General features: G+C 37.8%; 1 protein-coding gene across 1 annotated transcript in view; it reads left to right on the top strand.

The window, feature by feature from the left end:
- The first annotated feature begins 4,440 nt into the window (after positions 1 to 4,440).
- Positions 4,441 to 26,263, top strand: part of LOC121320424 (FH2 domain-containing protein 1-like) — a 92,119-nt gene continuing 70,296 nt past the window's right edge. The window contains exon 1 of the mRNA XM_041258748.1: positions 4,441 to 4,569. The gene's annotated coding sequence lies outside the window, so the exon portion shown is untranslated. The remainder of the gene's footprint in view (positions 4,570 to 26,263) is intronic.

The following is a 26,263-nucleotide window of genomic DNA, read 5'->3' as shown; positions in this document are numbered from 1 at the left end:
AGGAACACACCGAATGACCAACAAACAAAGTCAGCCAGTGAGCACAGGACCAGGGGAGGCCTGTAAAACAGCAGTGGTGGAGAAGTGGACTGCCCCCCCCTCCTCTTCTTGCATTTAAAGAACTCTTAAAATGTTTGTCTAGGAATAACTTTTCATCCTTCATAAAAAATTTAAAAAAAAAAAGTTTTTCAAATGCCATGGCAGTTAACAGTTTTAAATAATATATATTTATGATAAGGTTTGTAATATTTGATCGAAAGTAATAGTTGGGTAACAGTTGCCATCCTTGTGACTGTGCAGCCAGCAGGGCAGCTTGGTGGCTATATCTGTCTGTTCTGTGAGCTTCAGTCACTAAGCTAACCCTGTAACTACCCGGAAAATCCAGCGTCTGGATAATGGTCTTTGTAATGTCTTGTTTGCTTCTAATGGGATATTGTGACCCCATAGCCTGTGTAACAATCCAAGACAGGTTCATAAGGTTTATCAGAACCTCTAGAGTTTGGTTGAAATGCATATAATGATACTGATCCTTGAAGCCATGCAGAGTTCCAGATCAAATGCTATAATGATACTGAATTTCTTTTTTTTTTTTTTTTTTTTTTACACTCTGTAGGGGACAAATAGTCACCATTCAATTATTATAATAGAAGAAATAACAGCTTGAAACCTCAGATAAAAACCAAGCAAACACTGACATGTTGTTTACAAAAACAAATAATAAGCAACACTGTGGTGGAATTTATAAGGAATTAAAAGTGACTCACCATTCAGGTATTTGGTCTGAAACAGTGCATAGTGAATTCTGTGGTTCCCTTTATCGACTGGTTTGCTTTTGCATGATATGCATTTACTATGATAACCCTGTCTATTAACTTTGTCTATATATTCCATCTAGAAATTAAATATGCTCCTGCAGGATGTTGGGGATAGATCTGTTGATGAGTATTTGGTAAGAATACACACAATATTTATGTATGTAAACCAAACCAATGGCAATGTTTTTAAGAATCTGTTAAGCATTCGGTGGACCTGACAATGCAGCAGACATTTCAGTGGTACCACCAAGGGGCCCGGGCTGCTTCATTCTGACCACAATGGATTCGCTACATTATGTGTTTGTCATACAAACCACAACGCATCTTTTGCTGAACAAAGTTCCTGATTACCAATATGAAAAATTTTCATAGCGCAAATAAGCTATATAACCATTGCTCTTCATAAATAACACATTAAATATGTATACCACTGTTCCAACAGATACAGATATTAATACTATGAATTCTGGCATTACAAGAAAAACTCCATGGCATTTGCATATCTTGTAAAAAAAACAGTTGAGATAACCCTCCCGCAAGGAGCAACCTCAGATCCATATCTGTGTCTTTACTGAGACCCATTAAGAAGAGCTGGAAGACTTGGAGACAACATGGGCCAGTGGTAAGCACCCATCTCTTAATCTGGAATGCTGTGAAGCAGTGATACCTGTTTTACAATACAACCACATTAACACTACCAATATGCACTACTCATATTTTATTTACAAAGAAAAAACAGTTTTTTCTCTAATCTTGCACAGGATATGGGGTAGGCAACATGATCCAGGGCAGATTAAAACAAAATCATATTTGATGTTTTAAACAAACAAAATAAGGTGCAATTACAGATGTGGATAATGAATAATTAACATATACTTAAAAGTTGTCCTGGGTCTAAGTTTGCACATTAATCATTGGAGGAGAGGGGGTGTAGAAGACAACCCTACTATAGCTTTTATTAGTGTGGCATTAATTATAAATTCCCATTTTAGTATCAAGTATCTATGAAGCAGTAATGGAGCCTTTTTCATGTAATAAATAAGTGTTCTTATTGGAGGGTTTCAGCACATTGAAAATAATTTAAAACAATGGTACACTGTTTCTGTTTCGTTTTATTTTTTTTAACTTTTAATTACAGTTTATGACACTAGATGGCAGTCTAATATAAGAAATAACAAAGGGAATGGGTGCCTTAAAATACACCCTTTACCTGGATCCTCACTGTAAAATGGGGCACCCATTTTCTCTTTCCAGGATGAGAGCTCTGGGGTTCTACATTTCTGCGGCACTCTTCTCTGCCACGGGTCTCCTCTGTAGCTGTAGTAGTGACCAGCTTACCATTACTTAATACCCCAGTATGATACGCCTTCCTTGTAAATATGGTCACTGTTCGAGGTTGAACCCAAAATGTTTCGGACATTAAGCTACTGTACTTACGGTTATCCTGTGTGGACTGTAACCAGAAGAGACCAGTCCCATGAGCATACCAAGCCCCATAGTTGACCCAAATAAAGGGGTGCTTGTTGACCATGTTTTTTGTCTTTTAACTATTAGTGTTAAAATTTAACACTAATAGCGTTAAGTGTTAGATTTAAGGCAGATTTAAGGCACTCCATATGTAGTTTTAATTATTAGACAGAAAAATGAAAGGTTTATATTATTTGCGTACAATCAATATTTTTTTCAATCTGCTCTGTGATTATTGTAGTGTATGAATGATTGTATATATGTAATGATATTTAAAATAATAAAAAATGACAAGTTTCTGTGGAATTTCACCATTTGTCCTTGCACTCCTCATTAGTGACACAGGTTAAAAAAAAAAAAAAAAAAAAATCAGCAGCAAAATAATAAAAACGTTAGACAAGCCATTTGCCGAATTAAGGGTCTGGGTACGTTATTTGGAGAAGATTGTTTTATCTTGTAAGTTTTTGAAATTTAGTTTTTGGTTAATAAAGCAAGTTTCATGTGCAATTTCCTCTTCTGACTTTAAAGACGATACCCAGCAGCTGAGTCTTTGCCATTATTTCTCTCAATTGCTTATTGTGTCCTGGGCCTGCTTATCTCAACACGTTGGATTAAGTTCAGTGGATTTAACCCTTTCTTTACAATTTCAACACAATCACTAGTTTATGTACATGTGTAGACATTATATTATTACAAATTTGTGTTCTGGATTTTAAGATTGACTCTTTTCAGGTGTTGGGGCAGTGGGTTATAAGCAGCAATAAAACACATAAATGTTCACAGCAAATTCATTTTAAAATAGAACCTCTGTTAAGCTATAATAGCACACTTCCCCAGCTGTAACCTAAGTAGCAGGTCTGCACTTGAACATGTTAAAGCGGTCCCTGTTCAGCCCACACACTGACATGTTCTGTTTCTGAGAGCTTTCCTATTCAGCGCACACACAGACATGTTCTGTTTCTGAGCGCTTTCCTATTCAGCGCACACACTGACATGTTTTGTTTCTGAGAGCACAAATAAAAGTTTCAAATAAAACCATTGTGAGCCATTTAGGCTTTGGCTGCTTTTGTACAAGTAAAATGTTTTCAACACATATCACTTTGTTAAAAGCTGTAATAAAACTGATGCAGGATATCATTTTCTCTGGCTGTTATATTTATTTATACAACAACCATACACTGCTCTACCATTGTTTTCTATGGGTGTCAGATGTTATTAATCAGTAACGGAATGGTTAATACAGCACAGCTGAGGAGATGACACTAATTAATGACATCTATTCTAAAACCACTGCTTACTGATGAAACACTTCACACAGCCCTGCACTCAAAAAATAAACAAATAAATAACTGCAATGATTTATTTTAGACAAACAAATAAATCATCCTTTACAAGGTTGTAGTAAAATAGTGATACTGATGGAACCCTTGGCCTCTGCTTTGGGCTTTGTTGACTCTGAGTTCTATTATTGTTCTAAATAGTTGGTTAAGGATTGCATTGGTCAAGTTGTGTGGTCACGCAGTCTAATCGCTAGTAATTATGCTGTCAGAACCTTGCATTATTCTTGTATTTATATGAGCATAAAAATATGTGTTCCATAAAACACGTTATGATTGGTTATATTTATGCGCACTATAGCTGAAGAATTGTAGCCAATTTGATATAACCCAATGCTACTTTGTATCAAATAGTGCAGTTGAACTTATGTGCCCCACTCCTTTAAGAATAACTGAGAGGAAAACTTTATTTTGGTACCAGGTGTGTAGTTCAACTGCACAAAAACCCATAGTATTGCCACTTTATCTGCTTGTTTCACAGACCGTTAGGTCTAATATAATTACTTTTAGAATGGTAGTCCAGAATTTGCGGATTGGGCTCTGAAACCAGCCATGTTAAGGTCAACGAATGTAAGTAAAATGTACGGCAGGCTTGCGTTAGATAGTGGTACCATAATTTGTTTGATATATTGGTTAAATAAGGTAGCAGTAGCACCCACACATATTCAAGATAACATTGTGCGGATTTTAACATAGCTATGTGAAATGCATTTTTAAAAAGTTCGAGGCCGTAGACCACAGGTAGAGAACAAGAACCAGCGCGTTGAGAGTTAAACTTGGGCGTGTACGTAATGAAAAGGTGTGCTTAATTGGGGCGCTGCTTTACAGCTCAGTGTAGCAGAGTTTATGGGAAAAGTTAGAAGATCGTGGAGCTTCTGATAACGGTGGTTTTAAATAAGCGAAGATATCAAAACTAACCCACTAGAGTTCACTCTGATATGGATTGATTGGTATGTACACTATTTTTTTTCTTTTTTTCCAATCGTGGGTTTTTGCTGGTACTGGTTGTTGCATTGCTTGTTTCACGTTTCATTGCCAGCCCTGCATATGGTCAAGTACACTGACAACTTCTCTAGTTTGACTCGCTTTAATATTTAAATTCCATTAAAAGTATGTGTAGTAGGTAAGTAATGTCTAATTTATCATTGACCGTACATGTATTTCTACACTACACAGACAGCTCAAGTGATGACATACGTTCTCTGAATGTGCACATGAAAGACGTTTTAAAAATGGATACCATTTTATAGCTTATATTCTCATTAAGCAAGTTAGGTTGTTGCTCTTTATCAATGTTCTCGAATAACTTGTGTATTTTCCTATTTACCGAGTTTAACTTCTCTAATTAGCAGCTGGGGCTACTAGATTAAATGTCGAACAGACGGAGCTCATAACTTCGAAGATTGAAGCTCCTAGTTGTCGCGCAATAACTATGTCCATGTTATGGGCTTCGGGAGTATAAAAAACCGTTTTCCACAGATCTTACAGTCCTGTATATTTGAAACAAGATCACATGACCGTGCGATAATAATTCTCTTATTGCACGGCTGACATCATAGACCAATTTACTTACCAGATCTATTAATGTTACTACGCCTTAATAATAACAATTATCTAAACTGTGTTTAGATAATTGTTACAACTGAAACCGCATTTTTTCCATCTCTGTACTTAAAATTACAGAAAAATTGGCAAATATACTGTGGTATTTAGTCAGAGAACACAACAAAGAGAACTGAGGCAAGCAGTAACACTATTCAAAAGCCATCTGAGAAATCACCACGCAAGTCTCACTCGGCATGTAATATACTGTATATGAAGTATCTACTTATTATTAAATAGCGAAACTATTTAAACTAAATAGCGTCATAAAACTGAGTGGCGAGTATGCAATATTTAAACTCGACACAACGGATACATCTCACCACGCCCTCTGATTTCAGAAACATATTTAAAACCATTTAAAATCTTTCCTGCTCTCTGCTGACACAACCGTTGGGTTTTTAACTAATGCTGGTTTACAATCTAGGGAAATTATTGCCGGTTACCGGCATCGGTGTGAAAACAGCCTCAGAAATTATTGGTCAGCTTCTCTTGAAGACCGCAGCAAGACAATTCTTACCACACTTCCTGGGTGATTTGAAGGCACAACACACCCAGGGCGTGTGGTATGTGTGTGTGTATGAACATAAGAACATAAGAAAGTTTACAAACGAGAGGAGGCCATTTGGCCCATCTTGCTCGTTTGGTTGTTAGTAGCTTATTGATCCCAAAATCTCATCAAGCAGCTTCTTGAAGGATCCCAGGGTGTCAGCTTCAACAACATTACTGGGGAGTTGATTCCAGACCCTCACAATTCTCTGTGTAAAAAAGTGTCTCCTATTTTCTGTTCTGAATGCCCCTTTTTCTAAACTCCATTTGTGACCCCTGGTCCTTGTTTCTTTTTTCAGGCTGAAAAAGTCCCTTGGGTCGACACTGTCAATACCTTTTAGAATTTTGAATGCTTGAATTAGGTCGCCACATAGTCTTCTTTGTTCAAGACTGAACAGATTCAATTCTTTTAGCCTGTCTGCATATGACATGCCTTTTAAGCCCAGAATAATTCTGGTCGCTCTTCTTTGCACTCTTTCTAGAGCAGCAATATCTTTTTTAAATATGTATGTATGTATGTGTGTGTGTGTGTGTGTGTGTGTGTGTATATATATTATATATTACACACACACACACACACACACAGCGCGTTTACCATGGCTTGCATACCAATGAGCCGCTTCACACTGAATAAATCACTACGCACCAGCGCATTGTAAATGCCATGACAAACTGCCGTTTTATTTATTATTAGTTACAAAACCACAGCCAAAAATGAGTAGCATTTCAGCTATTTCCTTTAATATATTTGGGGATGCAGGGCTCGCAAAATCGCTAGCCCGACGTTTCGGGACAACCAAAAAAATCTGTCGGAAAACGGGTTTTCTTTTTTTTTTTGCTGCTTGCCCGACGGGCAATCCGATTTTTTTTTTTTTTTTTTTTTTAATTCTATAACAAGATAACGTTCTGTGCTTTAATGAAGTAGCGGTTTCCCAACCGAGATTCCGCTCAAAGATCATCCTGGTAAAACACGTTTAGAGGGATCAATATGTTTCATTGGTAATGCTGGAGTGATTTCAGGGTGACGTACTCATTGCTTGTGACCGAATCCCGCGAGGATTGCCCCGTGTAGAACCCCTGACAACTCAAGCAATCCTGTCCAGTCAGCGCGCCGGTATGTCATGTGACTGTCTGCTTACTGAAACGAACGGTAAACTGACACCACGACAGCCAAAACATATACTTTTATACTGAAGAATACGACTTTTTAAACACAGTTACAGATTGGAATTACAAGCTACTGTACTCTGCTCACTAAGTTTCACATTTTGTTATTTTATTGTTACCTTTATTAAATCGTTAACGTTATTTCCCAACCCAGAGAAAAAATAAAATAAATCAAATTCCATAGTTATCACTGACTTAGATTTAGCACGTAACATGTTGACATTGCTTTTTTAAAATTTCTTTAATGTGATTAATAAAATGTACCGGTGATTATTTTAAATCTATGGCGCTTGCTTGTAACTTATTGTACCGAGTGCAGCAACAGTCTCGGGTCCAAACCGTCAGCCTTGTGTGTGGTGTTTGTGTCTATATATATATATAAAATCACACACAACTATTTACATCCCTCTATATGGCCTTAATATGCCTACGACTAAACTAAAATTTTTTAAACTAAATCACGCTGCTGCTGATGTTGGCTCGTACAGCTCTATGCAACCAGAACGGCAAAGCAACAATTTTTAATTATTTTTTTTTTAAATAAGGAACCAAGATTAAGATTTTTGTACTGTGTTCCTCAATAAATAGGATATAGCCAGCATGCCACAAATAGGTACTGTTCGTTCTACTTCTATTCTGTCTCATTGCTATTATTATTATTATTATTTAGTTCTAGTAGTGACAAATACTGTAATAATAAAGAAAATCAAAGAATAAAACCGTACTAATATTAATAGTTTAGCTAATGCCTTTATCCAAGGTGACTTCCTCAACTTACTCCAGCAGCTTATATTGTTAATTTTGGATTGTCCTTTTACTATAGAGAACAAAAGACTTTGGACCCAAACAGGGTTGTTATAGCAAGGGTGTACTGTATTTAGTATTTGACTTGTGTGTTTAATAGACAACACATGCACATTAATATAAAATGTGTGCACATTTTGTTATTTCATTTATTTTTCACCACCCATAGTGTTGAGCATTTAAGAGGGTGTAAAGAAGTTTGGATCAGAATCCAATATCATCCCTTACAAAAAAAGTAACATACTGCAAGTATACTTATGCCAAAATTGTCTGGTTTTAGTATACTATTGGTACCATTATACTATCCTATTTTGTCACATGCATACTTACAGTATACAACTTTGTATATTTTTTGTAAATAGTGCAACGTAGTTCTCAAATGTTAGACATTTCTTAGATTGTATCTTACTTCTCTTTTGCATACCTGCATTGTCTCTTGCTAGATATGTACTTCCAGATTCTGACATGTACTTTTAGAAAATCAGGAACAACTTCTGCTCTGGATCAAAAAGCTATAATGCTCTGCGGCGGCCTGTCTATGTTGATAACTATCAAAAAACTAGTAGAAACTAAACTAAACACAAGGCTGGGAAAAACCAGTGGAAATCTGGAAAAAGTATGGAATTTTGATGTTGAAAAAGTATATAAGAACATAAAGTTTACAAACGAGAGGAGGCCATTCGGTCTATCTTGCTCATTTGGTTGTTAGTAGCTTATTGATCCCAGAATCTCATCAAGCAGCTTCTTGAAGGATCCCAGGGTGTCAGCTTCAGCAACATTACTGGGAAGTTAGTTCCAGACCCTCACAATTTTCTGAGTAAAAAATTGCCTCCTATTTTCTGTTTTGAATGCCCCTGTGGAAGGGGTGTGGGTAATTCACTGACAAGGAGACAGACAGGTGTATTTGGGAAACACCACACAGGTGCCCAGTTTTATTTTAGGCCGGCTCTTTTTCTTTCCTTGTATTTTTTCTCTCCGGTAGAGGGCACTGTTGACCGTGGGCTGCCTATCAACGATGATAGACAGCACCACGGAAATACCACAGCTGGTACACGACCTGCAAATGCACTCGCAGGTGCTCAAAGAAATAATAATGAAAACAGAAGGCGAAAAGAACAAGGGAAAATAAAACAGTAATAAAACTACAAATAAAAGGTGCTGCACTCGGCAGCGTTATCCCGGTCGCCGCTACCCGCACGACCCGGATCACCGTCCTACTCTCTCGGCTATCTCGCCTGCTCTTTCACAATACGCCGGGGTCTGCCCAAGGGTTCCCCGCTCTCTCTCTCTGTCTCGCTGATTCCCGGTCCTGAATCAAAGTGTCCGCACCCTTAGCGCGTCTAAGTGGGCAGACCTGAGGAAACAACAGAGCGTTATTTTATAGGACCGACAATCACCCAAGACCCGCCTCTCGGCCATTCAGAGAGGGGGAAAGTCCACACACCCACTTTCCCACCTCCCCGTGTCACTGCCATGACTCACAGGCGGTTGTTGGGCGACTGCCGCCCTCTTCCTGCAGCCCGTGAACACGCCAGCAGAGTCAGCACAGATCTCTCCCTGTTACAGCCCCTTTGTCTAATCTCCATTTGTGATCCCTGGTCCTTGTTTCTTTTTACAGATCCTCTGCTGCAATGGTGACAAACAGTCAAATTTCAGATACAATTTGAGGTTGTGACTTCATATTTACAATGTTATAGAAACCCTGCATGCTAACGGTGTGGGTGACCTTGACATACCTCAGACCTAGTATTGCTTCCATATTAGGTCAGTCCATTTTGGGTTATTGTCTTAATATTTGGTACACAGCTGTCGGGCTCCTGATTTTTTCCGTTATGGGAATGGCAAATTCTGTTTTTCAAAATGACCAATTTATTAAGAATTAACAATGTAATTTGAACATAAATAACATTTTTACATAAATCTATTAAATTCATTTAAGCCCCTGAGATACTGTAGTTTTCTGGAAAGCAGTCCACTAGTAACAATGTACTGTAGGTCAGTCAACAAATAAAGGTGTTTTGAACAAACACCTTATTGCTGGCATTGCAATATACAGACTAGTCGTGAGGGGCATTATTACAAAAATATACAATTTTCATAAAATTACAAGTTAAATACAATGTTCAGGACATTATCTCTCCCATCTGTAGTTTCATCTGCAACAACGCGGACTGGTTTATGCTGTACTTGCTGTAAAACTGCTTGCATGTGTGTTTTATATACCCTGGACAAACAGAGTTGCCGTAGTTAGAGCAGGGCTCAACTAGTTTTTTAAATTTAAGGAGGTCAGATTGGGAAAAGTTCATGTTCATATGTTGAACAAGACTTTCACATTTTACCATATGAGCTGTACTTTTAATAATAGAACAATGTGAGAATTTAAGAGTGTTATTACAAACATTTTAAAATGTATGTGGCCTATTAATAGTATAACTGTTAAGAAGAGATCAGCGCTTCTATTTTTGAGCTTCTAAGTGCCTGGATAGCTCCTTGTTTGGTTTCAAGATGCCTTTTCATATTGTATTCCTTAACCACTGACACACGTTCATTGCACAGTAAACACACTGGCTTTGCATTCGGTACAGTTGGTAAATTTTTAATAAGTATTTATTGGTCCACTCATTGCTGAATCTACAATTGTCACCATTTTCTGTTCTTCCTACAGTAGCTAGAGGAGACAGCCATTTTATAGCAATAGTTTTTTAAAAAAAAAAAAAAGTTAATAAATTAGAAATAAGTTATAAAACTTAAAGGTTTCACCTCAAGCACTGTGCCGTTTCCTTGTGTTGGGCGGGTGACGGAGTAACGGATTTGCGATAATAGCTAAATAAATGAATACATAAATTCAATTTTTTTCTTTTTTTAATCTGGGGGTTGACTACTGTTTTTTTAGGTACTTTTCTGTAGATACAATTTATTCCACAGAGTAGAGCTCTCACAAAACACTTTTTACATAAGTGTCTACATATTCCCAGAGCTAAACTTTATATAAATTATAACATTTATTTTATTAGTGAACAGACAGTAGGATTAGTATTTGTTCATTTAAGGCAAACATTTCCTGTAAATTACAGTATAAACAGATAAAGAATATCATAAATAGGGCTAGACTCCACATAGCTTTTTTTTTTTTACATATCATGTGCCCGCTTTCTCCTACTTTTAAACTAGGATCAAAATCTCTTCCTCCTCCATCAGATTATCCCCACACTCCCTCTCCCTTCAAACATGCATAAGAAAATCGCTTGCCGTGTGCTGTCTCTGTTCAGTTTGTAAACATCCCCTATAAAAGTATTTTAACAAACGTTATTGATAGGCAACAAAACAAACCCCACTATTGGTGTGGTACGAGACAATTGGTTTAAATTGATTCAAACTAGGTTTGGGTTTTTCATTATACAGGCAACCTCTGTTAACTTGACACCCCATGGGGAAGCCATTAGTGTCGACTTATCCAAGGTGTTGTTAACCACAGGTGCAATGAGCCATACCATTAACATGCATATAAATAACAGATATCACACGTTTACAGTATTGCAGTAATTCCAAGTTCATTTTTAGTTATGTCCTTATGAAAACAGTTGAAAGAACAGCAGTAAATGAATCAGAGTACAGTACTGTACAAACTGTGTGTAACGTCCTTACTCTTTAGTAAACATGTAATGAAGATTCAGATGCACAGCTGGATCTGAATTCATGTGAACTTTATTCCATGGTTTATTAGTTAAAGTTAATGATGTTTAAGGTCTCTTCACACTGAGTGCGTTGCGTCAGAGTCCAGTGTAAACTTCATTTGAACTCGCCTCTCAACTGTATTCGACATGTAAAAAGTGTGATTTTTCTTAGCAGTTTAGTAAATAATTGTTTAATTGTGGTGGCGATTCTATCCGGAGAGCGTCGTAACAACGATTAACTGTATTGCTTGAATTTTTTATACAGTAACCAATATCAGTAGTGCAACATCATTATTATAGATAACTTTGCACTGACCTGCACTCTTTCATTTCACCTTGTGACAACAGGTAAAGGTTCTGTTTGTTTAATGTTTCTTGCTTCACACAGTCCCGCCCAGTCAGAGACTCAAAGCCAATCAGCAGCTGTATAGGTCTGATTGATGGAAATGATCCTTGTAGGCATGTGTGTGCTTTTTGTAACAACTAAGTAAAACAATTCAATTAATTTAGCGACAGTTTGCACAATTCGCATTCACTTTACCGAAATATGTTGCTGTTTAGAGAGGTGAGTTACAAAACCAGACTTTCTTTAGTGTTCCGAGATTCTGGACACTTGGTGACACAGGTTGAAACGTCATCAAAGAAAATAGTGGTTTATGGCAAAGATGCAGCTGTCATTTCTTGTAAAGGTAAGTAAATGGTTCTGTATTTTGACTTTTCTGTTGTGGGGGAGGGGCCTAGCGGTTAAATGTGTGATTCAAACTGAAATTTTATTCAGGGATATATTTCCATTCAGTAATAAGAATACTATGAAATAAAAGGCTCAAAGCTGTAGATTGTGCTGGCCCCTTGTTGGTAGCTGCCACTCTGTTTTTCATTCAACAGTTTCCTTCAGTTTTTCTTGACAGTTTTTTTTTTTAGATGCATTCGGTTTTCAGCTGAATCTCAAACTTGGATTCGGAGCATCCCTAATATGCATATCCCTTTCCTATTCTATGTGTCCTGTAAATGCAAGACAACATAGCTTTCTGTCCAATGGATTTATTTTGCATCTAGGATGCAAATTTCTGCGTTAATGTGACGTGTGTGTGTGTGTGATAAATATGTGTGTATTGCATCACAGGTTTGCCTTTTCTTGTGTTCTAATTATTTGAACGCCTTTGGTGTGACAGCAACTCGACCTCGTCAAAATACGTTGAACACTGACGCTTTGACGTGACGCACTTGATGTGAAAATACCTTTACCGTTGTCCTGCTCTGATTTCAGGGTTTTGCAAGGGTCTAAAGCTGTATGGGCCTAAATTCAAAATGTGTAACTTTGTTTATTTTTTTATTTTGTTGTTTTTCTGATTTTAGGTATCAAGATTTAAAGAGCAAGTAAAAGTTACTTATAGAAAACAAATTACTTTTCATTAGAATTTTAAAACCGCAACCTTGACTTGGCACACTGCAAATTTCAAAGTAAAGGCCACATATTTAAGCAGACTGTTTTGGTTTTGCAATAATTTGATACACAGAGAAAAAAGTGGTGAAAGAAAGACCGAACCAGACACAACTGAGACAGAGAAATTATTTCAAGCACAAAAACAAGCATTCCCACTATATAGGTACTATAATACCAAGTGAGACAGAAGAGAATCGTGAAGCAATCTCTAAATTAAAGATGACAAGTAGTAGTGTTAATTGGTAGTAAATTTGAATACAGAAAAGGGAGCTGTGCTGTTCTATTTTTGTATTCCATTTTTTCTTTTGCATTTTATACAAAAAAACAAAAAAAAGACCCATTTAAGTTTCAAAAAATATTTATGGAATCAACCAGTCCTTACATTTATTTTTAGTCTTCCAAGATTCTGAGTATGTACTTTTACCATGTTGTCGTTTCTCATTAACTATAGTCAGAGAATGCGCAAGTGCATTAATAAATAAGTACATTTTAAAAAATGCACTAGCGATTTTTGCAGTTTTCAGCAGTTAATTTCTGTTGCATTTTCTGTAAATATTAATGCGATTTCTACAGTGCGTTGTATTTTTCTTTAGTTTAATATTTTGTTTTAATTCTGTTTAACTGTTGCTTGATTAAAATAAATACAAATAAGTCAATACTGTATTGGCATTTACTTGAACGATGTAGCTTGAAAGTAACTCCAGTACATAAATATCAAGTTACAGGTATATGTAATGGAAAATCACTTTGGTCTATGTTTTTGGATATTTCTTATTCACTTTGTAAATACAGATTTGCACAAACTGACATACCACTTGTTTAGGAGATTAGCATGAGCTACTATAGGAAATCTGGAGCAGCTTCCCTTTTTGGCTGGTGCTTGCAGTACACAGTTACTAGCTTTAATTTGTATTAAAGTACGACCACTTACTGTAAAAATTGCATTGTTTATGTAGTACTGTGGACAAGGGTAAGTTATTAATGTAGATTATATACACTATTTAAGACTTTCAATATGTCATACTGTTGTAGCTCAATTTTGGAAGAATGTGTCGCCACAAGAGGCACTCTGATAGATGAGCCAACTAAACAGCTGGCGAGTGCCTAGGCGTGAATTTCAAAGTGAAAGCAAGTGCAGTGTTAACCTATTCATTAATGTCTGTATACTGTATCTATCTTTGCACCATTCCTTTTAGCATTTTAAAGGCCTGGACACTCTAATGCTTCATATCACTTTGCTTTGTTTTGTCATGTAGTAGACCGTGTCACACCAGCACGTCTATACCCAAGCGTCAATTCGCCTTCCCTGGTAAAAAGTACCTGTCCAAATACCCTTCTTCCCCTGACTGAGGCTCTTGCCTAATATACAAAGAAAATATGGCTGTCTCTTTTGGGAAGCCATAGAAAGTGTGATGTCAATAGAAGAGGAGAATGAAGAAAAGATTCGTACTGTACATAAGTTTGAACATACATTTCCATTTGACTTGAGTATCTAAATTCCCTTTTTAAAGTAGTTCAAGTGTTACCTCTAAGGCTAAAATGGGAACATTTTTCGCAGTAACTGGCAACAATCTTCACTCTCAATTTACTAACTTTTCACAAGTTAGTCATAAATCCAACCTCAATTGAGACTCCAGTCACTCAAGGTAAACCTATTTTGCTTGCTTACAAAATACAAAAATAGCATTTTGTGTCTGTCTTGCAGCAGATTCTCTGATGTCCCTCTGGAAGAATGCACATCACATTAGTGCAGAGCTCTCTCTGCACCAGAGAATCTACTGCTGGCACAGGGTGGGCGAAGCACACATCTGACGATTCTCTCGTGCTGCTCATTAACTTCTAAAGTGTGTTTTTTTTTTTTTTTTTTTTTTTTTTTTTTTTTACTCGTCGTGTAACTGATTACTAAAATCTGTGAAGCACAATCTTCCTGCATTGTTTAGAAGTATGAATACTCTGGTAAACACAATCACAATACTCACACTTTGAAGTTTTTGTTTTATTTCTCTTTTAAAAACCGTCGATTTTTCAGAAATCATCTCAAGTGTTTTGAAACTGGTAAAAATGTAATCAGCACATTAGTCTAAAATACACATTTAAGTGTTTAGTAATTGAACACATACCATGTCCATTTTTTATTTTTTTGCAAGTTTATTCATGTGACTTCACGCCATGTTTCTGCTGAAACTCAACATGGTGGCTGCACCAACAAAGAAAAAAAAAGCAATGTTTCAGTAAGACAGAGCTAAAAGAAATTGATTTATATGATGGTGCGATAGTATTCTTAAGGTTTTGCTGTAATTCATGTGATCATGTACGAGTGAGTCAATACCATTAGAAAAACATTGAGTGCGAACAGCCAGTCGGCTTCCAGATCTAGCGGGTTTATCTTTTGCATTAGATGCCTGCTGGAGCAATGACTTGCTTAACTGCAAATTAAAGTCCCCACATCAACTTCCTAACAACCTTTTACCAAATGATAATATAATGTATCTTAATGCTTGTTTAAAATGTTCAATTGCGATAAATTAGTTTCTGCAAAATATCATTTTGAATGTCCCTCTGAACATTAGCAGGAAGACATTTTTCTGACTGTATGACCGTCGACCGCGTGACGTCATCGGAGGTAGTGGAATCTCACTGTACACTGTAAGTACAGCAGTAGATGTATTCTTGTTAACAATTTAAAAAGATTTAAAAGTTAAGTTCTGCTATGCCTAAACGTTGTATTGCGGCAGGGTTACAACACAGGAAGGTAGAGGTACGTGAGTTTGCTATCCAAGGTAATGCCAGATCCACCTTTCCAACTGCCTGGAGGGTGTGTAACGATAACCTGTAACAGAATGATGGATTATTTTTAAAAACAACACCTGGCTTTAAGACGTACCGATTTTTAAAACATAAACACAAACCAGTCTCAATTAACAACTTGCTATAAGAACATAAAGTTTACAAACTAGAGGAAGCCATTCGGCCCATCTTGCTCGTTTGGTTATTAGTAGCTTATTGATCCCAGAATCTCATCAAGCAGCTTCTTGAAGGATCCCAGGGTGTCAGCTTCAACAACATTACTGGGGAGTTGATTCCAGACCCTCACAATTCTCTGTGTAAGAAAGTGCCTCCTATTTTCTGTTCTGAATGCCCCTTTGTCTAATCTCCATGTGTGACCCCTGGTCCTTGTTTCTTTTTTCAGGTCAAAAAAGTCCCTTGGGTCGACATTGTCAATACCTTTTAGAATTTTGAATGCTTGAATTAGGTCGCTGCGTAGTCTTCTTTGTTCAAGACTGAACAGATTCAATTCTATGGGGACTTTAAGAGTCGGTAGGTTTAAATCGAGTAGTGTTTTGTAATTTATTAGTAGCGCCGTTAAGAGTTTATAGAAGCTCCTGGTGGAAATATTAAATACTGTTACCTTAAAGATCCCCACTTGTTTTAATATGCTTCGTTTTTTTGTTTTATTTAGTTTTTAATATCATTCTGGCTACTTTCTTGTGAATTTCCTCATTTGCATAATGCCAAAGTTCCTGTCTCTAAGCACAGTATGCTGTTTGTATTGTATGCACAGACAGGCAAACATCGTGGAACCCTATGTGAAATGTCCCCTATCTTCTCAGACTTTTTCTATCTCCCTACAACATACTTTCTTCCACGAGAGGCATGGGGCAGCAACATTTTCATGGACACCTGGAAAATAACAGCACAACATTAACATAACAGTAAACTGCCCCACATAGTCCCATTATAAGCTTTCACCTCTAATTTCTGATCGCATGCCAAGGTTTAGAGCTGTAGATAGTGTTTTCCCACTGACACTGTCACTCAGTCAAACTTGCATCTGCACATTAACTATTTTAATAATTTGAATGAAATCGGCCTCATTTCCTTTTACAAACATTTTCCTGAAAAGGACCTACCATTCCTTATTTTGCAACCTCTCAATGTCTCGGTTATCATCTGAATTGGAGCCCGAACTTTCCTCGCCAGAATCTGTAGGGCTACAAAACACCTGCCTCTGGTTCCTGGTTGTCAGATGCTGGTGTCTGATCAAATCCGGTGCTAGATTCTGAAAGCGACAGTTCAAAAAACTCTAAAAACTCACCGTCGCTCTCCATTGTTTTCCATACAGTAAAAAGATACTGCCGACAGCCTCCCTCCGCTGACTTCATCAAAAATCGCCAGGGTTTTGTGTCAGATGAAGTGTTTACACTATAATGCCTGAATTTCGACACTGATTATAAACATTTAAAATGTGTATTTACATTTCTTTATTGGCCAGCATGACTTGCAATAACACAAAGATCACTTTCCATGAATAAAAAATGGGGGTCAAATTTCATGATATTGAGTTTTCAAATTTTAAATCAATCTGCCCATGAATACCAGCATTTTCCCTTAACATTCTAATCTACAACTAATCTGATAACATATAAAAAGCTACTTAAACATACTTTCTGACGCTGGTCTAGAGACGAGCGAAATCATGTCTGATTTCCGCACCAGCCAATCCACTGCCTGCCTGCTTGAATGTCGTCCCGCCTCCAAGTTTAGAGTCTGACTCAATACTACACTGACTATTCAACAGTCGATGTCCAGATAAATTATACTAAGAAAGAGTAAGACTCCAATAAATAAACGTTAGCCAAATAATTAATAATAAAGTTTTCTCTACATGTGTTGTTTTTATATTATAATTGTTAGGGACTATTTTCCTCGGTGGAAGGTTACACAGCAAAATATCAGAAGTTCAAGGTAAATACAGGTTTTGAAGTGTTGTGTGTTTTTGAGAAAAAAGAAAATGTTCTAATAGCGATAGCACCCTCTCTGTGGGCTCTACCGTGTGGTAGATGAACTTGACTTTTGTTAGCGCCCTTGCCAAGATTTCTACCAGGGATTGCTGTACTGTACATGGGATTACTCTCGCATGACATTGCTGGACTGGTACGAAACTGCTTCATATTTGTTATTGTAAATGCCAGCAATACGCTAAACAGGTTTTTCAAAATATTTATTTGTAGACTGAACTACTGTTAGTGGAAGACTGTAAATGCGATTCTCACAGCTGTGCTGCACATCTGGTTTTCTGAACTGCTGTAATATAGTTCTCAGGTTTTTCTGCTTATTTTAATGCCAGCAATGAGCCAAGTGATGTCTATAAACATTGAGAGGTTTGAAGTGACTTCAGGTGCTTTACTTGCTATAACATCAAGAAGTCTGATTTTGAAAAAAAAAGTTGTGGTAATATTTATTAAATGTACTTTTATTACTTTAACTAGCAACATTGTATTTATGTTCAAATATAAAAAGTGGGAACAAATTGAAAGTTTTTGAAAGAATTTGATATTGCCAAGAATGGAACAATAGGTAGCCATAAAGATGGCTAAAATTGAAGGCAGTACAGATGCCAGTTTTGTATGCAGTAGTATAAAGCAAATTTATGCAGACTACTTGTTAAGCATGCAGGCTGCCTGATAACAACTGACAGGGCAGCTTAGGAGCAGAGGATGATTCAGAATCGGAGGCAGAGCCACAATAAACGTCTTGTTTAAAGTAAATTGTAAAATTGTTGAGACTTGTGGTGGAATATAGTTTCAAAATTATATAATAGAACAAAAATATATTAAAAGGGTTAATGTGTGGCCGAGGGTTTCTCATTGATATTTACCCTATCTCGGTCACAACGGCAGGGTTTTCAGTATCTAAAATGCTTGGTGGGAACGCTGCTCCTTCTAAAAATAACAAACCTTTGTCTTTAGTCATCTTAAGTACTGTGCCTGTTTAAACACAGGTAGATAATGACAGTATGTGTTTATGCATATTTGTGCGTGTGCTTTTTGTCTGCATTTTGTTTGTAAACTGTCAGTAATATTGCTTACAGCAACTGATTATGGAGTAAAATATCTGACTGGTACATCTCGTTGCTCATAGTGATAATTTTCATTTAATAAAGACTGAATCAGCAAAACAAAGCACATACAAATAAAGTAATCAACAGATTCATTAATTGCGCAATTCAAAATGTCGTCTCCTGAATTAATTGTATATGCTAAGTTTCAGATTGATCGAAGTCTGTGCATAAGAAATTTTACAGTGCTAGTGTATGAAATGCAATGAGTATGTTATAGAAGTAAAGACAATCTTGCATAGAAACAAACAGTTTATAAAGTCAATTTCATAAATCTGCTGTACGGTTACTGACTCGAGTACAGTATATGATTGTACAGTGAGGCCTTCATCACCAACATCATTGTAAGCTCGAAACTGATTGATCCATCACGATTCAGTGTGTCCATGGAAACATTAAGCCTGGAAACAAAATGCCCTCGGAAGGAATGTTTTACGATATAATTTTTTTTACTGGACTTGCATACGTTTGTGGAAATTGACAGTACTTTTTGGAAGAAAATAAACATTTTGAATACTATTCACTGAAACAGAAGAGCTCTGTAAAGTGTTTTTTTATTATTTTATTTTTTTCTCTTTTTGAAATGGCTATTTTAGGTGCCTCATCTGGCAAGGTAGATGGCAATTTAGCCCTCTACTGGCTAGAAATGAGAATTCTGAATCGACCACTCTGCTGCTACTACGTTTGCAGTTTCTATCCACACACTGTCTGTGTAACCCTCCTGGTTCTTGACCTTGCTTGGTACCCTTTGACAAGTACTATTGTGTGCCCAGACTTTGCTGCTTTTACAGCTTGCAGTTTTTTTTTTTTTTTTTTTATTATTATTTTGAAGCCATTTCCTGGCATCTTTTCAGAGATATTTTGGCCCATTCTTCAACACATACAGCTTTGAGTGCTGTAATTGACTTTGGTTTCCTTTTTGCAACAGCAGCCTTCAAGTCAATCCACAACGTTTTGGTGGGATTCAAGTCTGGGGACTGAGATGGCCAATTTAACTGCAATCTTCCTTTTTTCAGAAATTCCTTTGTAGACTTTGCAGATTGCGTAGGTCATTCTCCTGCTGGAATACTAACCTCTATCCAGTAAGTCGTCTAGCACTGGGTAACAAATGAGAGTGCAATTTTTTTTGATATTTTGCATCATTCTGATCCTTCTACAATACACAGGTTGCCGGTGCCTAAGGAAGAAAAACAAGCCAGTACCATCACACAGCCTCCACCATGTGGGCATGATGAACTTTTCTTTAAATTCTTCTCCGCTCTTCCTCCATATTGTTCCTTTCTTGGTGAAAAGTTATATTTTAGATTTGTCTGCATCTTGGTTTTTGCACATGGACCTTCATCTTAGGGTATCGTTTGAATTGTTCGCTCGTGAATTTCTTGACCATCTTCTCTCAATTCTTGCGTCAAATCTTTTGGAGTAATCCGAGAATTTTGCCGGGCTGCTTGAAAGATTATTTTTCCAGATTTTGCAGAAATCTCTTGGTCTTTCACACCTGTAACCAGTTTCTGCAGTGTTTACAATTGAAAGAAAAGTTCCAAGTGATGACATGGTTGCCACTTGTGAGGCGACCAACAGATGGTAAGAATTCATATGGTCTGGGCCCAAAATGGTCCAGGCATGAAAGATCCAGAGCAACATCAATGAAGAGGAGGCATTGAGGAAAGCAATTGAGCTACCAGTGTGTTCAACTCAATTGAAATAGATGAAAAAGTGTATGCCATTTCCATGTAAAAGTCTAACAACTTTATTTAGTGTGTGTGTGTCTAATATAAAATATACACATACATACAGTGGCTTGCAAAAGTATTCGGACCCCTGACCAATTCTCTCATATTACTGATTTACAAATGGTACACGAAATTCCGTTCTGGTCGATATTTTATTTTAAAACACTGAAACTCAATATCAGTTATTGTAAGGTGACATTGGTTTTATGTTGAAATATTTTTAAGAAATAAACTCAAATATCTTGCTTGCATAAGTATTCAGCCCCCACACATTAATATTTGGTAGAGCCACCTTTCACTGCAATAACAGCTTTAAGTCTTTTGGGGTAAGTATGTACCAGCTTTGCGCACAGTGTCTGAGTGATTTTGGCCCATTCTTCTTGGCAGATTTGCTCCAGGTTGTTCAGGTTGGTTGGACGACGCTTGTGGACTGCAATTTTCAAATAGTTCCACAGATTCTCAATGGGATTGAGATCAGGACTTGGACTGGGCCACTGTAGGACATTCACCTTTTTGTTCTTGAGCCACTCCAATGTTGCTTTGGCCTTGTGCTTGGGATCATTGTCCTGCTGAAAGGTGAATTTCCTCCCAAGCTTCAGTTTTTTAGCGGACTGAAGCAGATTCTCTTGCAGTATTTTGCTCCATCCATTCTTCCTTCAATTGTAACAAGATGCCCAGTCCCTTCTGATGAGAAGCATCCGCACAGCATGGTGCTGCCACCACCATACTTCACTGTAGGGATGGTGTGTCTTGAGGCATGGGCAATGTTAGGTTTGCGCCACACATAGCGCTTTGAGTTTTGGCCAAAAAGCTCTATCTTGTTCTCATTTGACCACAAAACCTTTTCCCACATCGCAGCTGGGTCACTCTCATGCTTTCTGGCAAACTCCAGACCTGCTTTCAGATGGTACTTTTTGAGTAATGGCTTCTTTCTTGCCACCCTCCCATACAGGCCAGTGCTATGCAGAGCTCTTGATATGGTTGACTGGTGCACCATTACTCCACTCCCAGCCACTGAACTCTGTAGCTCCTTCAAAGTGATTGTTGGCCTCTCTGTGGCTTCTTTCACAAGTCTCCTTCTTGTTTGAGCGCTGAGTTTTGAGGGACAGCCTTTTCTTGGCAGTGCCTGGGTGGTGTGATGCAGCTTCCACTTCCTGATTATTGATCCAACTGTGCTCACTGGGATATCCAAACACTTGGATATTATTTTATACCCTTTCCCTAATCTATGCATTTGTATTACTTTATCTCTAACTTCTGTAGAATGCTCTTTGGTCTTCATTTTCCTTCAGATTCACAGCCTTACCAATGATCCTTCAACAGTGGGGTTTTTATCCAGAAAATGTGACAGCAACTTTAATGGTTCACAGGTGTAGGCCCATGGTAAAGTAACTGTGTCCTCGTTATGGCAATTTCTTTCATCGGTACAAACTGGGAGCTTCCACAGCACAGGGGTTGAATACTTATGCAAGCAAGATATTTCAGTTTTTTATTTTTCTTAAATATTTCCCAACATAAAACCAATGTCATCTTACAATAATTGATTCTGAGTTTCAGTGTTTAAAAATAAAATATCAAACGGAACGAAATTTCAATGTACCATTTGTAATTCAGTAATATGAGAGAATTGGTCAGGGGTCAGAATACTTTTGCAAGGCACTGTGTGTGTGTGTGTGTGTGTGTGTGTGTACTGTGTATGTATATAATCATTACTATATATATATATATAGATAATGATATATATATCATATATATAACTATATACTATATAATCCTATATATTATATATCCTATTATATAGGTATAGATATATTATATATATATATATATATATATATATATATATATATATATATATATATATATATATATATATATATATATATATATACACACACACACACACACACACAGTGCCTGTAGAAAGTCTACACTTTGGCTGTGTGCTTTGGGTCGTTGTCATGCTGAAAGGTGAACTTCCGTCCCAGTTTAAGCTTTTTTGCAGAGGGCCGCAGGTTTTCCTCAAGGATTTATCAGTATTTTGCTCCAATTATGTTCCCTTCTATCCTGACAAGTGTCCCAGTCCCTGCTGATGAGAAACATCCCCATAACATGATGCTGCCACCACCATGCTTCACAGTAGGAATGTGTAGTCTTCTTTGGGTGATGCACTGTGTTGGGTTTGCACCAAACATAATGCTTTGCATTTAGGCAAGAAAGCTCCATTTTAGTTTCATCAGACCACAGAACTTTTTGCCACATGGCTGCAGAATCTCCTGAGTTTCTTTTGCATACTTCAGAACGGGATTCAAGGTGGGCTTTCTTGAGTAATGGCTTCCTTCTTGCCACCCTACCATACAGGCCAGATTTATGGAGAGCGTGGGATATTTTCGTCACATGTACACTTTGACCAGTCTTGGCCATAAAAGCCTGCAGCTCTTGCAAAGTTGCCATTGGCCTCTCGGTAGCCTCTCTGATCAGTCTCCTTCCTCGGTCATCCAGTTTGGAGGGATGGCCTGATTTAGGCAGTGTCTTGGTGGTGCCATACACCTTCCACTTCTTAATAATCGTCTTTACCATGATTCAAGGGATATTAAATGGATTTTATATATATATATTTTTTTATACCCATCCCCTGATCTGTGCCTTTCAACAACTTCATCCTGGAGTTCTTTTGAAAGCACCTTTGGTGCTCATGGTTAGGTCTGCTTTGAAATGCACTACCCAGCAGAGGGAACCTACAGGAGCCGCTGAATTTATTCTGAAATCATGAGAATCAGTACAATTTAACACAGGTGGAGGCCACTTGGTGTCTGATTTTAAAGGTGATTTGGTTACACCTGAGCTAATTTAGGATTGCTATTACAAAGGGGGTGGACACTTCTCCAGCCAAACTATTTCAGTTTTTATTTTTAATTGTATATAAAAAAAACTGCCAGGTTTTAATATTCTAAGAAGACATGAATACAGTAGAATTTGTTAGCAGATAATTGCTACACTGGCAGAAGTGCAGAAACTCAAAGGTTGGGACCCAGTAGACCACCCATAAAATTAGTGCAGGTGAACAGTGACGGAGGATGAGTATAAACGCGAACATTTAACAAGTCTTGGTATAAGCCGATGCCATGGGGTCGTGCAAGTGAAAGCCACAATGCATGGTTTTGCTTTCCTTGTCTCCTTTTTGCTAAGGCTCAGGGTGACACTGACACGTCTAGGTATGTTAGGTAGAGCGAATTTTGCTCTCCAACTTCTCAGTGCTTACCGGAACCACCATAAAGAAGCACAATGAAGAAGTGTCTAAAAACCGACACATATTTGCACACATCATTGAGTGCATAAAGTTCTGTGGAGCTTTTGAATTGGCCCTAAGAGGTCATGGTGAAACAACATTATCATCTAATCCTGGTGTGTTTCTTGGACTGGTATCTTTTGACCAGGCCATGGAAACACACTTGAAGATGGCCACAGTCTTTAAAGGCACCTCAAAGACTGTTCAAAATTAACTTCTAGGCTGCATGTTAGAGGTTTGCAGGGAAAATATTGTGAAAGAACTGAAACGGACTGATTATGTTTCTATTCAAGTGAATGAAGCCAGTGACATTACAAATACTTACCAAAGTGTACTAGTTCTTGGGTAGATTGTTCACAAAACTGGACGTGTTGAGCGTTTTTTAGGGTATGATGAGTTGGAACATGGAAATGCTGAAGCTATTTCCACTGCCATTATGCAATCGCTAGATGCCATATTCACAGAAGAAAGTGAAAAGGGTAAAATAATTGCACAGAGCTATGGTGGAGCTAGTGTAATGCATGGCAAGACTGGTGGGGTTCAGAAGCTTGTAAGGGGCACATATCCAAACGCACATTATGTCCATTGCTATGCCCATCAACTAAATCTATTAATGGGTCAAACAGCAAGTCAAGTTTCAGAGGCTTGAATTTTTTTTCAGACCTTCCTATGGGTTTTCAACATTTCTCTCTCTCTCTCTCTCCAAAGAACTGCTTTTGGATGAAGTTGTAAAGACAAGACTTCCAACTGCTCCTCAAACGAGGGGGAATTTTTGTAGTTGAGCAGTGAGGACAGTGTTTGAACAGCGTTAACATCTGCTGGAGTGTTTTCAAACAATCAATGATTCGGGAGACTTTTTGACAGCATCCGTTAGAGAAGCAAATGGTTTTTGCCATAGCCTCAATTACAGAGTTTCTGTACTTCCTGTACTTGTTCCAAAAGAATGCTGAAAGTAAATATTTTTTATGGGAAACTTCAGGTGCTTCTCAACACTGAAATGGATAAAAACCATCTTGAGAAACAGTATGAAAACCTGAAGGCTAAATGCGTTAGCCATGTTAGCAATGAAAGACATGATGACTTACATTCCTGACTTCGATAATAAAGTAATTGAAAAGTTTGCCACGATAAGACATCAGAACAAACTTTTTGTATCGCTTCCAGTAAGAAACAGATCCATTAGATAGTGCATCTGCCCCCTGGACGCCACCCCAACAGACCCCACCCTGTCTGCTACATCTGAGATGTGAACACCCAAAAAGTTTTGGCCACCAGCAGCTACTGATATATAATTACGCGAACAAATGAAGGTCAAAATCTGGTTTCAATCAATCTTTATATAGTGCATTTGATAGTGGAATACCACCACAAAGCGCTTTACAAGATGCAGTAAATACAAGAATCTGTAATACATGAAATAGTACACTAAATACAGTGGAAAGTGCAGAATACATGATGGTAACAATATGTGAAATAGTAGTAGCAGCAGTTATAACAGATACCGGCTTAAGGAGCATGGAAAGCAAGAGAGAACAGGTGTGTTTTGTTGATTTAAAGCGAGCTACAGTTGGAGCATCACGAACCAAAGCTGGGAGAGAGTTCCAGAGAGTCGGAGCCATGAAGCTAATTGAGCGTTGTCCAAGTGTGGTGCGCTTTTGCTTGGGGATAACAAGTAAGCCAGAATCCGAGGATCTCAGCTTGCGGGTAGGGACATAGCGCGTCAGAAGGTTGAGGAGGTACTTGGGACCTGTGTGATGAAGGGCATTCGTTGTAGGTGAGCAGAAGAGTTTTGAACACAATCCTGAACTTTACAGGTAGGCAGTGCAGCTGAGCAAGACTGGGGGTGATGTGGTCACATTTTTTACATCTGGTAAATCGTGGCAACAGCATTCTGAACTAGCTGCATTTGGTTAATGGTGTGTGCTGGGAGAGCACCATATAGAGAGTTTTAGGAGTCGAGAGGAGACAAACATATCTGGGAGGGAAAGGTAGGGCTGGACTTTGGAGATGTTTCTAAGATGGTAGAAGTAAGATTTGACCACAGAGGAGGTGTGGGCATCAAAGGAGAAGTTGCTGTCTGTAAGTACACCAAGGCTTCATAATGCAGGGGAAGGCAGCAGCAGACAGTTTCTGAGGTTCAGGGCAGCTATGCTGACATTCTTAAGTTGAGTTTTAGATCCTATTAGTGTTCAGTTGAAGAAAATTGGCAGACATCCAGGCCTTGATGATTTCAATGCAGGCAGAGGGGCTACCAGTGTCAAATTTTATGTAGTCCTGGGTGTTGCTAGCATAGGAGTGAAACATGAGGTTGTGTTGGTGGATGAGGTGGCCCAAGGGAAGCATGTAGATATTGGAACATAAAGTTTACAAACGAGAGGAGGCCATTTGGCCCATCTTGCTCGTTTGGTTGTTGATAGCTTGTTGATCCCAAAATCTGATAAAGCAGCTTCTTGAAGGATCCCAGGGTGTCAGCTTCAACAATATTA

The sequence above is a fragment of the Polyodon spathula genome, chromosome 9 (assembly GCF_017654505.1).
Source record: "Polyodon spathula isolate WHYD16114869_AA chromosome 9, ASM1765450v1, whole genome shotgun sequence".
Lineage (NCBI taxonomy): Eukaryota > Metazoa > Chordata > Actinopteri > Acipenseriformes > Polyodontidae > Polyodon > Polyodon spathula.
The sequence above is the reverse complement of the archived record's forward strand: the minus strand, read 5'-3'. Positions and strand labels throughout refer to the sequence as shown.